We start from the raw sequence: 13643 nt of genomic DNA on the forward strand, positions 1-13643 counted from the left end.
CTAAATCGGAAGCCTCTTTGTTTTATATAAGATTCAATGCGTGGTGTTTTACATTAAGAAGAACTGTAATTAGATTCATGGCGTAGTGTTTTATCTGGAGACATTGTTCACGGTGTGGTGTTTTATCTGGAGACATTGTTCATGGCGTGGTGTTTTATCTGGAGACATTGTTCATGGCGTGGTGTTTTATCTGGAGACACTGTTCATGGCGTGGTGTTTTAAACATCTGGAGACATTGTTCATAGCGTGGTGTTTTATCTGGAGACATTGTTCATGGTGTGGTGTTTTATCTGGAGACATTATTCATGGCGTGGTGTTTTATCCGGAGACATTGTTCATGACGTGGTGTTTTGTCTCCAGATGTTTAAAACACCACGCCATGAACAATGTCTCCAGATAAAACACCACGCCATGATTCAAGTCATGGTGTTTTATCTGGAATCCCAAGCAACCTTCTATGAATATAACACCATACAACTTAATAGAACCCGTTTCATACCAAACATTATATAAAACAAACTTTATCAAATAACTCATGTTTTTTCATGAAAAAAAATATAGATGAAATCCATGAAAACACAGTAAGTTTTATTATATATTTTTCCTCAACGCAATCTGTATATAAACGACACCATACAAACAATTGTTTTATGCAATAAAACACCACACATGAACCTGTATCGCTTTCTTCCATTTGTGATTTTCGTAATGAAAAAATTGCTCCAAAATTGCAGAGAAAAAAAATACTTTTGAAGCTGAATTAATGAACGAAGATGATATAATACTAGTTAATGATTGATTCTGATGATATAATCTTCTAAATTAACTCCAAAACAGTTACACGCAATTAATTGATAAGAAAGGGTAAATTACTAATGTACCTTTTTGAATTAATTAAGAAGAGGGACACTTGTCATTCCAAGATTATTTCTTACACTTCTTACAAAAGTCCCACTTTTTACAGAATCCTCTACCGCTTACTTATTAACTAAGACACATTCATTTTTCACATAAAATAAATTGCAAAATTTATTTTTAAACCATTCTGTGTTGATTCAACAAAATAAATAAATAGATAAATAAATAAATAATGTTACATTGACATTAACCAACTTCTGGGCCATCAAACATCAAAATGATATCCGGTTTTAGAGTCTTATATGTTTTCTCTCTTCCATTTTAGACTTATTGTTAAATTTAATTACTAAACATGTTTATAAGAAAGCGATATAAGTAGTCCAGACTAATAATTCATGTCGTGTTTAAAAACATGTCATGTCATGTCCGAATTGACACATAAGTTCAATTTCTTATCGTGTTTGGGCCAAACCATTTTTTAGGAAATTCACTTTTTGTTAGCTATCCTGGTTAAGGGACCCGGGTGGAAGGATTTTACCCCGTAATGGAAATGTATAACGAGTTATACAATCTCAAACACCAACGCCACTCAATTGTATAACGTGTCAAAATGAAAACGCGTTGAATATATCACGTGTTGTTGTGTGTTGTGTGGTGAGAGAAATTGTTGGGTGTGGTGGTGAGTGATGAACATTTCTATAGTGATGGAATAATGATTGATGACATGACCGAACTTGATTGGAAGTTGTGAGTGAGTGATGGGTGATGACCACCCCTACCCCTTATGTTACCAAATCGAATTTAACCATTCAATTAATTCGGTCAGAGAACCAGATTGATTTCAATTTTTTCTTTTATAAAAATCTAATCTTTTATTTTATCTGACCTACCTATACATATTTTTCCATCTTCTAAATTTCTTGTCACAGGTTTAAAAACTTGAATTTTTAAATCGATACGGGTCATATAGACCCTAAAAACGTCGTATTGATTTAAAAAGTGAAGAATTTTATAAGTTTTATGAGTCAATACGATGCATATAGGCCCATACGCATCGTATTGACTCAAGTTTGTTAAAAAAAAACCCCTGAAACTGGAGGTTTCACTCCACAAATCAACCAAATACGTCCTATTACTATCCTTATATTAAAAAACCAACGAAATGAACAGTAATAAATAATAAATATTAAAAAGAGAAATGTATCGGGTCCCGATACCGGTATCAAATTTACCAAGCTAAGTGTGTTTTCGGTATCCGTTCGGCACCGGCATCGGGTTTTACCCTCAAATACCGGTGCCGTACCAGTACCGACCGTATCAAGTCGTACTGTACTAGGTATATTCGGTACTGGTACCCACTTTTGGGGATTTCGGTAACGGTATTTTCGGTACCAGTTGGTACCAAGTTCATCAAATCCTGTAGCAACGTAGCAATGCAAGTAATTGCACAATTTATATTACTTTTCATACACACAGTAAGTAAACTGTGTTTCGTTTGAATGAGGTTTTATATACACAACAACTTATTTTGCTTTATTTTTTGTCTTTTTACGTAATAAACGAATTGTACCATTTAAAATAAACTTGGATATTTAGATTATTGATGAGCAAATCGTATTAAATCCTGTAATCAAACCGGTATCATATCGGTACCAAATTTACTATACCAAATCATTTTCGGTACCAATTTGGTACCCACCTTTTGGCGTTTTCAGAATCGTTACTTTCGGTTCGACATCGGTCTAGCACCATACCTATATTTATTGATTTTTACCTTCAAATACCATATCGTATTGTACCGAGTATTTTCGGTGCCGGTACCTAATTTCGATGATTTTCCGGATTGGTAATTTCGGTGTCGTTACCAGTACCGAGCTCATCCATATTTTAATGTGTTAGCACCGTAATAACTAAACTGAAAACAACCGAATTTACAACGTGTAGGACTTGTGGGTCCTATTATTATTATTATTATTATTATTATTATTATTATTATTATTATTATTATTATTATTATTATTATTATATTAGGTTATTTAAAATCTCTTTTTTTTGGACGGATTGACTATCATTTTCACGACATTTTTATTTTTGTTTTGATATTCGGTATCTGTTTGCCGTTACTGACACGCGTTTTACAGTTATTGGGTCCCCGCCGCAACGCACGGACAGAAATTTAACTAGTACGGTCAAAAACTAAATGAGATACGTAAAATTGATATGTGAACGAGATAACATACCATATGTGTGTGTAATCTTGATTCCAATCCGTATGAATTCCGTATAATGGCACCGCAAGTGTGTGTATTTGGTGTGTTTTGTTGGGTCGTATTGGTATATCTACCCCTGTCTATCAGGGGGTTAATGAATTTGAAATACAATACGCATCATAGGTCTATACGATACGTGTAAACCCCCTGAATTCTAAAAAAAAACTAGAGTTTAATTGATAAATTAGGGGGTCTATACGAATCAAGTTCATTTTTCATCCCTATTTGTGTTTAAAAAAATGGAAAAATTACAAGTTTTGTCCTTTATCTTTATACCACTTTTCAGGCGGTGTCCTTTTTAACGAATGTTGACTGACGGTGTCCTTTACTAGGTATTTTGTTGCAAGTTTAGTCCTTTACACCCAACCCAGTTAAGAAACCCTGTTAATTGTTGACAGGCGGTGTCCTTTACTAGGTATTTTGTTGCAAGTTTAGTCCTTTACCTAGGTATTTTGTTGCAAGTTTAGTCCTTTACACCCAACAATTAACAGAGTTTTTTAACTGGGTTGGGTGTAAAGGACTAAACTTGCAACAAAATACCTAGTAAAGGACACAGCCTGTCAACATTCTTTAAAAAGGACACCGTCTGAAAAGTGGTATAAAGATAAAGGACAAAACTTGTAATTTTTCCTAAAAAAATAGATAAAAGAGTGTCATCCCTATTTCTGGTCAGTGACGGACCAAGGAATTATTTGCTGGGGTGCGAATGTGACGTTCAACCATGTTTTCAAGGGGTACGGTCGGGTTTTTCCCTAAAATATACACTCATTTTTTTCAAAGGGTGTGGCCGCCCACCCACGATATTGATTATAAGTAGGTCCGCCCCAGTCTCTGGTCTATATAACGTCTTTGAGACTATTAGATAAAAGAATACAAAAGTAGATTTTTGAGAGCTCATCCACCTAACGCGTTTACAAGTCCTTGTCATGTTGAAGTATCAACTTTGGGAAATTTCTAAGAAAATATAAGAGGTGTAGTATGTATTAATCGCTAGAAAACGACAATTTTGTAGCATCTGTCGTAAAACTTTTAGAAACAATCTCTACATAATTCTGTTATCTGTGTAGTCCAACTAAAAAAACGATAAATCATTATTCATATTTTTACAACACAATAAATTTCCTTTGTTAACAAACATTAAAAAAAATAGCTTGTCCGTGCCGTGGTTGAATGAAAGCTGATTTTCAAAAAAAAAACAAACTTTTAAAAAAATGATCGTTTTTTCTTTATCAAAATTTCTGTAAACAATAAGTTTATCATCAAGCTTGAAAAATATTAGATATGGATCTTGTACATGCCAAAATAACACATGGAAAATGGGACCAGAGAATACAACAAACATGGACACATTAGGGATGAGCATATGCCACCGAATACCGATCCCATACCGATCCCGTACCGATCCCGATCCCGATCGGTATCCCGATCGGTATCCACTTTTTGGCATTTTCGGTATCGGTACGGTACGGTATCGGTATTATACCGATAGGTATCGGTATTATACCGATACCGACCCTCAAAATACGGTATAATACCGATACCGTACCGTACCGATACCTAACCGACATGTTTCGGTATCGGTATCGGTACCTAGTTTGGGTGAAATTCGGGATCGGTATTAGGCGGTATCGGTATCGGTTCGGTATCGGATACCGATATGCTCATCCCTAGGACACATAACAACATTGTAATCAAGAAAAGCTTCGCGGCGAGGCATACTGGTTTTTAATAAAACTAATTAAAGCCGGAACGCATAAGAAATTAAGAAGAAATTAGTTTCGGAAATTAAATATATGTAAAATAATACAAATTTACTAATATTTATTACATGTAAAATAACAGAAATTTACTATTTATAACAAAGTATGTGAAAATTATATTCATTCTTTAATATGATAGGCATATAAATTACATTTTATTTTTTTAAAGTCATACTCGGTTCGAGTTAACCTACTAGATCCGATTTTGCCCGAGGTTGACCGTGTTTAATCGATTCTGAGTAATTAGGCGGAGTTGAAGAAAGTTGTCTCGGTAACCTACCTTTTAGCAGGGGCGATGCTTTGAAGGGGCCGGGAGGGGCGCCCGACCCCCCGAACTTTTCGGCCAGTAGTGTTATATATGTAATTTTCGTATAGATATTTTTGGATACATATGTTTTCGACCCCCGGTTCTATAGAAATTTTTTGGTATATACGTTTTCAACCCATTCGTAAAAAATTTCAAGTTTCGCCACTGTCTTTTAGCGATTATTCAGGGAGTACTCGACCTTGAAGACTTTATTTTACTAGCTTGTTTACCAAACAAGTTCGATATATTGGTTTCTTTTTTCAAACTACTTTCTTCAGATTAAACACGAATAAATAATCGGGAGATACTAAAAATTTTCCTAAATATTCAATTCGGATCCTTTAGTTTTAAATATTTATAAAAAATCTAATAACAATTTAATAATATTAAATATTGATTGGTTTTGAAGTTGTATAAAAAAACGTTTGGACCATTAGGATTGGTGGTCAACTTTTTTTTTGAACGGTCACTTTTTTTTTTCTTTTTGAGTGACCCAATGTCACACCGTCTAAACGACGGCGATAGCTAAGATCTGCCCAGACTACGGTGTCTTAACTGAGCCCGCGCTGGGTTGGTCAGACTAAAGTAACATCCAGATGAAAAAATCTAATTGTGAGGTCTTAAGTTCAAATCTCGTAAGTAGTAAGAGATTCTCTGTTAAAAAAATATGAAAAAACGTTTGGGAAGACTTTTTACAAGTAAAAAAAAACTTGTTTCTGCTACAAAGCAAATTTCCATATTTCGAACTACATTTGTTGCTCAAATAAACACTGCGTAAAGGGATTGTGAAGGACCGGGCTTTAGATGGTTTTGGTCCTTTGGGCCCGGTATTGGGCCTTTTTAGAACATAAGATCCTCCTCCAACTCCAAGGTTTACTTATTTTGCTACGTATATTGTTATACTGTAAAAAAAAACAAATAAAAATAATTATTTCCGGATTTACAAGAGACTTAATATATTTTTTAACTAATCTATATCTTCTATATCTATATACAGGGACACATGACGTTTTATGGTGTGATCTCAATTGTTTTTTTCCGCCTAAATAAATAAATATTATCTTTTTTTTAATGATAAGGTGTCACAAATTTTTTGGGTGCGAGACACCCCACACCCTCGGCATTGGGGAGGCCCGTCATCCCTCTCCGGCCCAACGTGAGTGTCTTAACCGTGCCCCAGCTGGCATCAGAGAGTGACCGACGTCCAAGGAAATACCCCACAGGTACCTCGCCCATCATAGGGCTTGACGAGTTGAGAGCCGCCACAGACGAGAATAAACCACCTCAAGTGGGGATCGAACTCGGGCACCATGGGTAAAACCCAGGTGTATCAACCAGTTGGACTGGCATCATTTGCTAAATATTATAATTATTAACTAATTTAAAGTCATCTATAAGTTAGTTGAAAACACTTTTTTAGAGGGTAAATTACTTTTTGAGTCCCTGTTTTAGGGGGTTTTAACAACTTGAGTCCAAAATCAAAATGTTTAACGCTCTGAGTCTCTATAGCCACCTTTCTTAACCATCTGAGTTCAAATTTCTAACTCTCTTTAAATTTTCCGTGCTAGTTTTTTTATTAAAAGACTAAATGCCCCTATATTATATTATTATCTATGACCCATTTATTAATATTTTTTCTGCTAATTTTGGTATTTGTCTAATGTTTGTGCTATGTATTGTTTATCACCCATTTATTAATATTTTTTCTTATTCAGATGGAGTTTCCTACCATTACAAAATTATACAACCTATTGTAGTGGGAGGTGGGAGCATGAAATTTATGGTCTTGTGATGTTTTGAAAGTGCCGATTGATTTGCAAGAAATTTAGATATGGCGAGTAATGGGTGCCTATAAAAGAGTTAAAAATCAATAGGGAAATGACATTTCTGAATGTAGACTTTAAAGAAATCAATTACATAGGTTAGGCGCAGCAGCGCATAGTTGTATTGGTTAAGCTACGACACGAAATTTGTAGACAACTTCATTTGTAGTCTGTGACACGAAGTTTGTAACCTTACGTGTTCTTAAGGACCCGTATTAAATGATTCTATGGTCTTTTTCGTTAGGAGGTGATTATTTTTGTGTTCATCTTCTATTTGCACCTGCTACTTTGTTATCAAAAGGATTCCGGGTCTTAGTCCAACCTTTTTGTTTTAGATATCCTTTTGTAAAAGGCATTCAGGAAACACCTGAATGGTTACATGAACTGTACCTTTTGTAAAATACCTTTTATTATTAAAAACTAAATTTTCCTAACCCGGGATGTTCTGGGGTGATAGCCTAGTTAATATATATAGGGAGAAACACATCCTCAAATATTAATTTCTCTCTCTTCCTCATCTCTCTCTCTCTTTCTTCCTTATCTCTTTCTCAACCACACACCGTCATCGTCACACCATCACCACACCATCACCTAACGCCCTCTAGAGTCTGAACTTCTAAAAAGAAAAAAGCTTGCTTAACTTTCCCCAACTTAATGCTCTCCCCAACTTAATTGACAAAAAACAAATCCAGATTAATGCAAAGAACTCAAATGATAACATCTTAATTGACCAAAAAATACATATTGAAGCAAAGAACTTAAATAGAGAACAAAATATAGATTAATGTAGAGAACTCGGAAGATGTAATATCTTGAGGGAAAGGTTCATGATGTGTTGGTAACAACACTTTAAATACCAGAAATTGATTACCAATTGTTTTTTTCTTTTCAGTAGTTAATGGAAACATACAATCATCAATTTCAATTACATCAAGACATGTTTCTAAATGCAAAGAAAATAACATTAAAGAAAATTTTTATTTATGTCTTAAAACAATATCACAAGTTGTTGCCACTAAAGCAAAAATTAGAAGTCCATTGTGGGGGTTCCTTAGACCATATCTAAACGCGTAAGAGAAGGGTTTTATGAGACTTTATATCATAAAAGGATGGATGGATGGATATGTCTGTGAGTGGGAGAGGATGGGCCACGGCGTGATGATTTTCGCGAGGAGACAAAAAAACCAGCCTATAACGCCAACCGTAGCGGTGTGGTCGGGAGTTATGGGGCAATCCGGCGGTATATACCGCCCCACTATGGACGGCCTTAGGGTATTCGGTGTGGTATCCGGTAAAGTGTGTTTACCGAAGTGGCAAAGAGTGGCAAACCAATGCCATCTTAGTTTACCGATGAAAGCAAAGCCAATTCAGTGAGGGATTGCCGCGGCGGTGAAGGGAGGAAGGAGAGAGAGAGGGGTGTGTGTGGTGGGGTTCATGCCATCTCTCAACCAATCATACCTTTTTTTTTTTAAGTTTACCAGTTCACCAAGTGTTTAACCATTGTCAACACTTTTCAGCGTAGTTTAAACACTTTTCACTGATTGACATGGCACACTCTGATTGGTTGATTTTTTAGTTTGTCACTCTCAAATGTCTAACCACTCCTTATACCCTTATAAAGATTATGGGTTGGATTCTGAAACAATAATTTGGTGGTCCTGGTGGCATTTTTTTTTTTCTGGTCTTGGTAGTTATAAGTGCCAACAATTGAAGAGCACTATACTATATATAGGTATGGAAAATAAATGACGATGCTCAGATTGGGTTGTATTTGGACTGACTTTGAGTTTTCCAAGAATTTTATCAATTAAATTCAGATTGGGTTGTATTTGGAATGAATTTGAGTTTTTCAAGAATTTAATCAGTTATACTATAACTTGTGGCCTTGCGAATCAAAGTGAGGATACCGAATTCATCATGTAATATTGCTTTATTTGGTGTTTATTGGACGTTGACTGTACATCTGATAAAGTCACTGCTCAAGCTTTATCACCCTGTGTGTTTTAGGTGAGCGGGCGACTTTAATGAGTTTTTTTTAACTAAATATAATAATCAATAAAAATTAAAAACATAAATTTTATAAAACAAAACATAGAGAACACAACTAAATAAAGAAAACATAAAACTTTTTTTTTTTTTTTTAAAAAGAACACAACAACAATAACAATATCTAGTAAGTCTCACAAATAGCAAAGTTATTGGTGAGATCTGAGGAGGGTGAGATGTAGACATGGGCGGATCTACATAATGGTCAGGGGTTGCCCGGGATACCCCTCAACTTTTTTTGCGAAATGTAAAAAAAATATTGTTTCTCGGTTTTATGTATTTGGATACCCCTAAATGTAATACTGGATACCCCTGAGTTATTGGAGAGATGGATAAGAAAAATAAAATATTTTGAAGAAGATGAGACGGCCGGAGTTGCAGAGACTAAATGGAGAAGAAGAAGAGTATGTTTTATTGTTTTTTAAAAACAAAAGATAAGACCCTTAATTAATGAAACCTTTTCTTCTCTTGAAAACTGTAAAGTTACTGCTACACGTGGGCTCTATTGTTATTATATTACATAATATATTTAAATTTCATAAGTTGGATATGATAATTCTATTATTCGTATAGTATTTAACCCTTTTCGAAAGGTATAGTATTTAGGCAAAACATCAAATAGAAATACTTTTAACGCATAAAACGTATGAACTGAAGGTTTTGCTGAAAAAACGTGATGACATTTTTGTAATTATTTACTCGTAGAATAATTATTAAAATTACCCTGCAAATGATCTTGTAGGGTAATTTTGATAATGTATTGTAATTTTGTAAAATGATTTTGTAGGGTAATTTTGATCTTGTAGGGTAATTTTATAAAGTATCATAACTACTCTACAAATGATCTTGTAGGGTAATTTTGAATTGTATGTTGTTTGATAAACTAGTAGAGTAATTTTGATAATTACCCTATGAATAAATAATTACAAATATGTCACCGCGTTTTTTTTTTTTAACTTTTTCATGCCTTTTGTATGTTTTGTACAATAAGACTGTCTATACCGGAACTTTTCCCATAATATTTAATCAAAATATCATTTATATTTAATTAATTTACTGTCATTAGTTTATTAATCAAACATATTATTTATTATTTAATTGTCTAACTATCTGTTAGTTTATTAAATCTTTTATTTTTTCTAGAGCTTACTATTCATAAGTAATCTATTTTTTAAATTATGTAAATATGAGGTGACACTTTTCGTTGTATAAAAATGTTTTATTGTCGATATTATTTAGTACTTAAAAAACAAATAAACTAAATTAATGTTCTTGATGATATATTAGTACATATTAGTAGATAAAAAACTTAGGTTAGGACCTGACCTGAACCGAGCCAGAAATTTTTATGTTCGCTCGCTTGTATGAATTAAAGCATTTAAAACCAGTGACTTCATACAAATAAAATCTATCATCCACCACTAAATGTACGATTAAAAAATTGATTTCTTTTATAAATGCACGCTAAAAAAATTTCTAGGATACCCCTGAATTTTACTTCTAGATCCGCCACTGGATATAGACAAACCTTACCTCTATCCATACGGATAAAGAGGCTGCTTCCAAAAAGACACCCGGCTCAAAACCAAACATCAAGCAAACAATGCGAACTACAGATATAGCAATAAGAATCCACCAATCACAGAATAAGTGGTAACCGACTAACATAGTAGAATAGCCACAGTTATAGCCCCTAAAGCAATATATATATATATATATATACATATACATATACACACACACACACACAAGATGATAAACACATGTAAAGTCCACCTGAAAAGTATGAAATATTAACCCCTAACCAAAAATCTCAGACAGCTCATTACTCTCTCCTAAAAATCCTTAACCTTAATCCTACGTCTCCACGAACTCCTATCCTGGACCATGTACTCGGAAAGGTGCAACTCTAGCAAATCTTGCCTAATCTGTTCCTCCCGAGTCAGTTTGGGTCTTCCTCTACTCCTCCTACCCTCCACACAAAGGGCGTCCACTACTCTAACCGGTGCCGTCACCGGCCTCCTCTTCACGTGCCCAAACCATCTCAATCTCCCCTCCTTAATCTTACTCGATATACTAGCCACCCCTAGCCTTTCCCTAAAAACTTATTTCTCATACGCTCTAGCCTTGTATGCCCGCACATCCACCCTAACATCCTCATTTCTCTCACCTCCATCTTGCGTGTCTACGTCTTTTTAATAGCCCAACAATCTGTTCCATATAATATAGCATGTCTAACCACAACCTTATAAAATTTTCCTTTTAATTTAGTTGGGAACATCCTGTCATACAATACCCTAGCAACTGCTCTCCACCTACACCAGCCAGCTTGGATACGATGGGCAACATCACTATCTATCTCCCCATCCTTTTGTACATACGATCCTTAATATTTAAACCTGGTAACCTGTGGCACCGCTTGACTATCAATGGTGATTTGAGTATCTTCCCTGTCGACTGTTCCATTAAACTCACAGTGAAGGTACTCGGTCTTTGAACGACTAATTCTTAAACCTTTTCCTTCTAAAGCAACTCGCCACTCTTCTAACCTCTAGTTCAGTCGTTGTTTAGTCTCCGCAACTAACACAATATCATCTGCAAAAAGCATATGCACCAAGGAATCGGTTCCTGTATGGACTTTGACAACTCATCCAGCACAACTGCAAAGGGAAACAGACGCAACGTCAACCCTTGGTGGAGTCCTATCTCCATCGGGAAAAAAATCAGTATCCCCTGCTGGCGCACGAACACTAGTTTCGGCCCCATCATACATATCCTTAATTATGTTTGTATATCTCTTAGGTAACCCTCTACCCTCCAAACTATCCCAAATTAGTTCATGTGGTACACTATCATATGCTTTTTTCTAGGTCAATGAACACCATATGTTTGTTTTTTTTTTTAAAAAGAATAAATATAAAAATCGAAATTCATCGTGATTTTTACATAAAAAAAGTCACCCGGTAAACATTCAAGGCAAACAAATCGAAATTCATCGTGATTTTTATAAAAAAAAAGTAGGTGGACAGAAGGTATTTTTATACAGAGTGAGAGGAGAGAATGATGAAATTGGGTATTATTTTAAGGGTAAATTACACTTTACGTCCTTTATGTTTGTATCGGATTGCAATAGATGCCCTTTAACTTTAATAATTACAGTCACAATTCTTTATTTAAAAAATTTGTTACACCTTTCATCCTTTAGCATTAACCATGTTAAAATTTTATGTTAAATCAGATCATGTGCACCTCATTTGAGGCATTTATGTCATTTTACCCCTAGCTCTCTCCAACCAACCATCAAATCCATCCAACACCCCTGTCACTCCCCCACCAAAATTCGAAGCCATGAAAATTAAAACAACAAACTAAATCAAGACCCACCACAACAATTTACAATTAAAAATTAGATCACAAATTTATGTGACAGAATATACATGCGTACAATCAAAATAGCCAAATCACCAAAGCAAAAACAGAGTTGAAGATTTGAAGTTTATTATCTAAATCATCAAAAGTAATATCGAGATTTTCACAAACACAAAAAAAAAAATTAACATAATCGATTTTAATAAATAGACAACTTTTTAGCTAAATTAATAATGAATACGGTGAAAACACAGAGAAAATAAATTGAGTACGGTAAGGGATTCAGTGGGTGAAATTATGGTGCTTACATGAAAGTCTCTGGTTAGGATGGAGGCGGAAGTAGCAGAGGAAATAACACGAGTAGCAGTGGTGGCAGAATGCTTCATCGCCATTGGCATCGCTGTCGCCGGAGTTTATTGGAAGATGATTGAAATGAATGTTTTCGAGAGGTAGACAAGTGGTGGCGGCAGAATGCTTCATCACATCACCATTGAGGTGGTTGTAGATCCGGTGGAGGTAGACAAGTGGTGGTGGCGGTAGATCCTGCGTGGTGGTCACCGACGGTGGTTGTAGATCCGGCGGATTAGGTGGTGGTGGTGATTATAGTGAAAGAAGAAAGAGAAATGGAGTAGGAAAGGGAAAGAATGATTAAATACCCTTAAAGTCATTAAAGTTGACTAAAATTTTTAACTTGGTTAGTGACAAAGGACCATAGATGTAACGAGTTTTTCAAATAAATGATTACGACTGTAATTATTGAAGTTAAAGGTTATCCATTGCAATACGATACAAACATAAAGGACGAAAAGTGTAATTTATCCTTATTTTAAAGAGATTGTGGGTTTAAATATGTTAAAATTAAATAATTGATTTTTTTTTTTATAATTCTGCAATGGTCAAATGAATGGACCCCACCCCAAACGGACAAAAATTTCCCATGACCACACTTGCGCCGGGCCAGCATACTCGCCATCACGAGGGGCCTTTGTGGTGTTCGCCCTCACGACCGGTCCGGTCCGACGTAACTAGCGTTAGGGTTGTTAGTGGGTAACAATACCAGCCTTAAATGAATAGGGTAGTACCCCACGTACTATAAGATTCTTATGAATAATTAAATTATATTAACGATTTTTTAAACTATTATCTCAAAATTTAATGTAATTAAAAAAATCTAACATCTAACGACACAAGGTGTAGGGATGAGCATGGT

At 35.0% G+C, this 13643-nt stretch overlaps 1 long non-coding RNA gene across 1 annotated transcript; it reads right to left on the minus strand.

Moving 5' to 3' along the window:
* Positions 1-8628: 8628 nt before the first annotated feature.
* Positions 8629-13071, minus strand: LOC110938088. Its single transcript, XR_002591184.2, has 2 exons — positions 12742-13071; positions 8629-11724 (listed from the first exon to the last, which is right to left on the minus strand). It is a non-coding gene; the product is annotated as an uncharacterized LOC110938088 (long non-coding RNA).
* Positions 13072-13643: the final 572 nt, after the last annotated feature.

Source organism: Helianthus annuus, chromosome 4 (assembly GCF_002127325.2).
Source record: "Helianthus annuus cultivar XRQ/B chromosome 4, HanXRQr2.0-SUNRISE, whole genome shotgun sequence".
In the NCBI taxonomy this organism is placed as follows: Eukaryota; Viridiplantae; Streptophyta; class Magnoliopsida; order Asterales; family Asteraceae; genus Helianthus; species Helianthus annuus.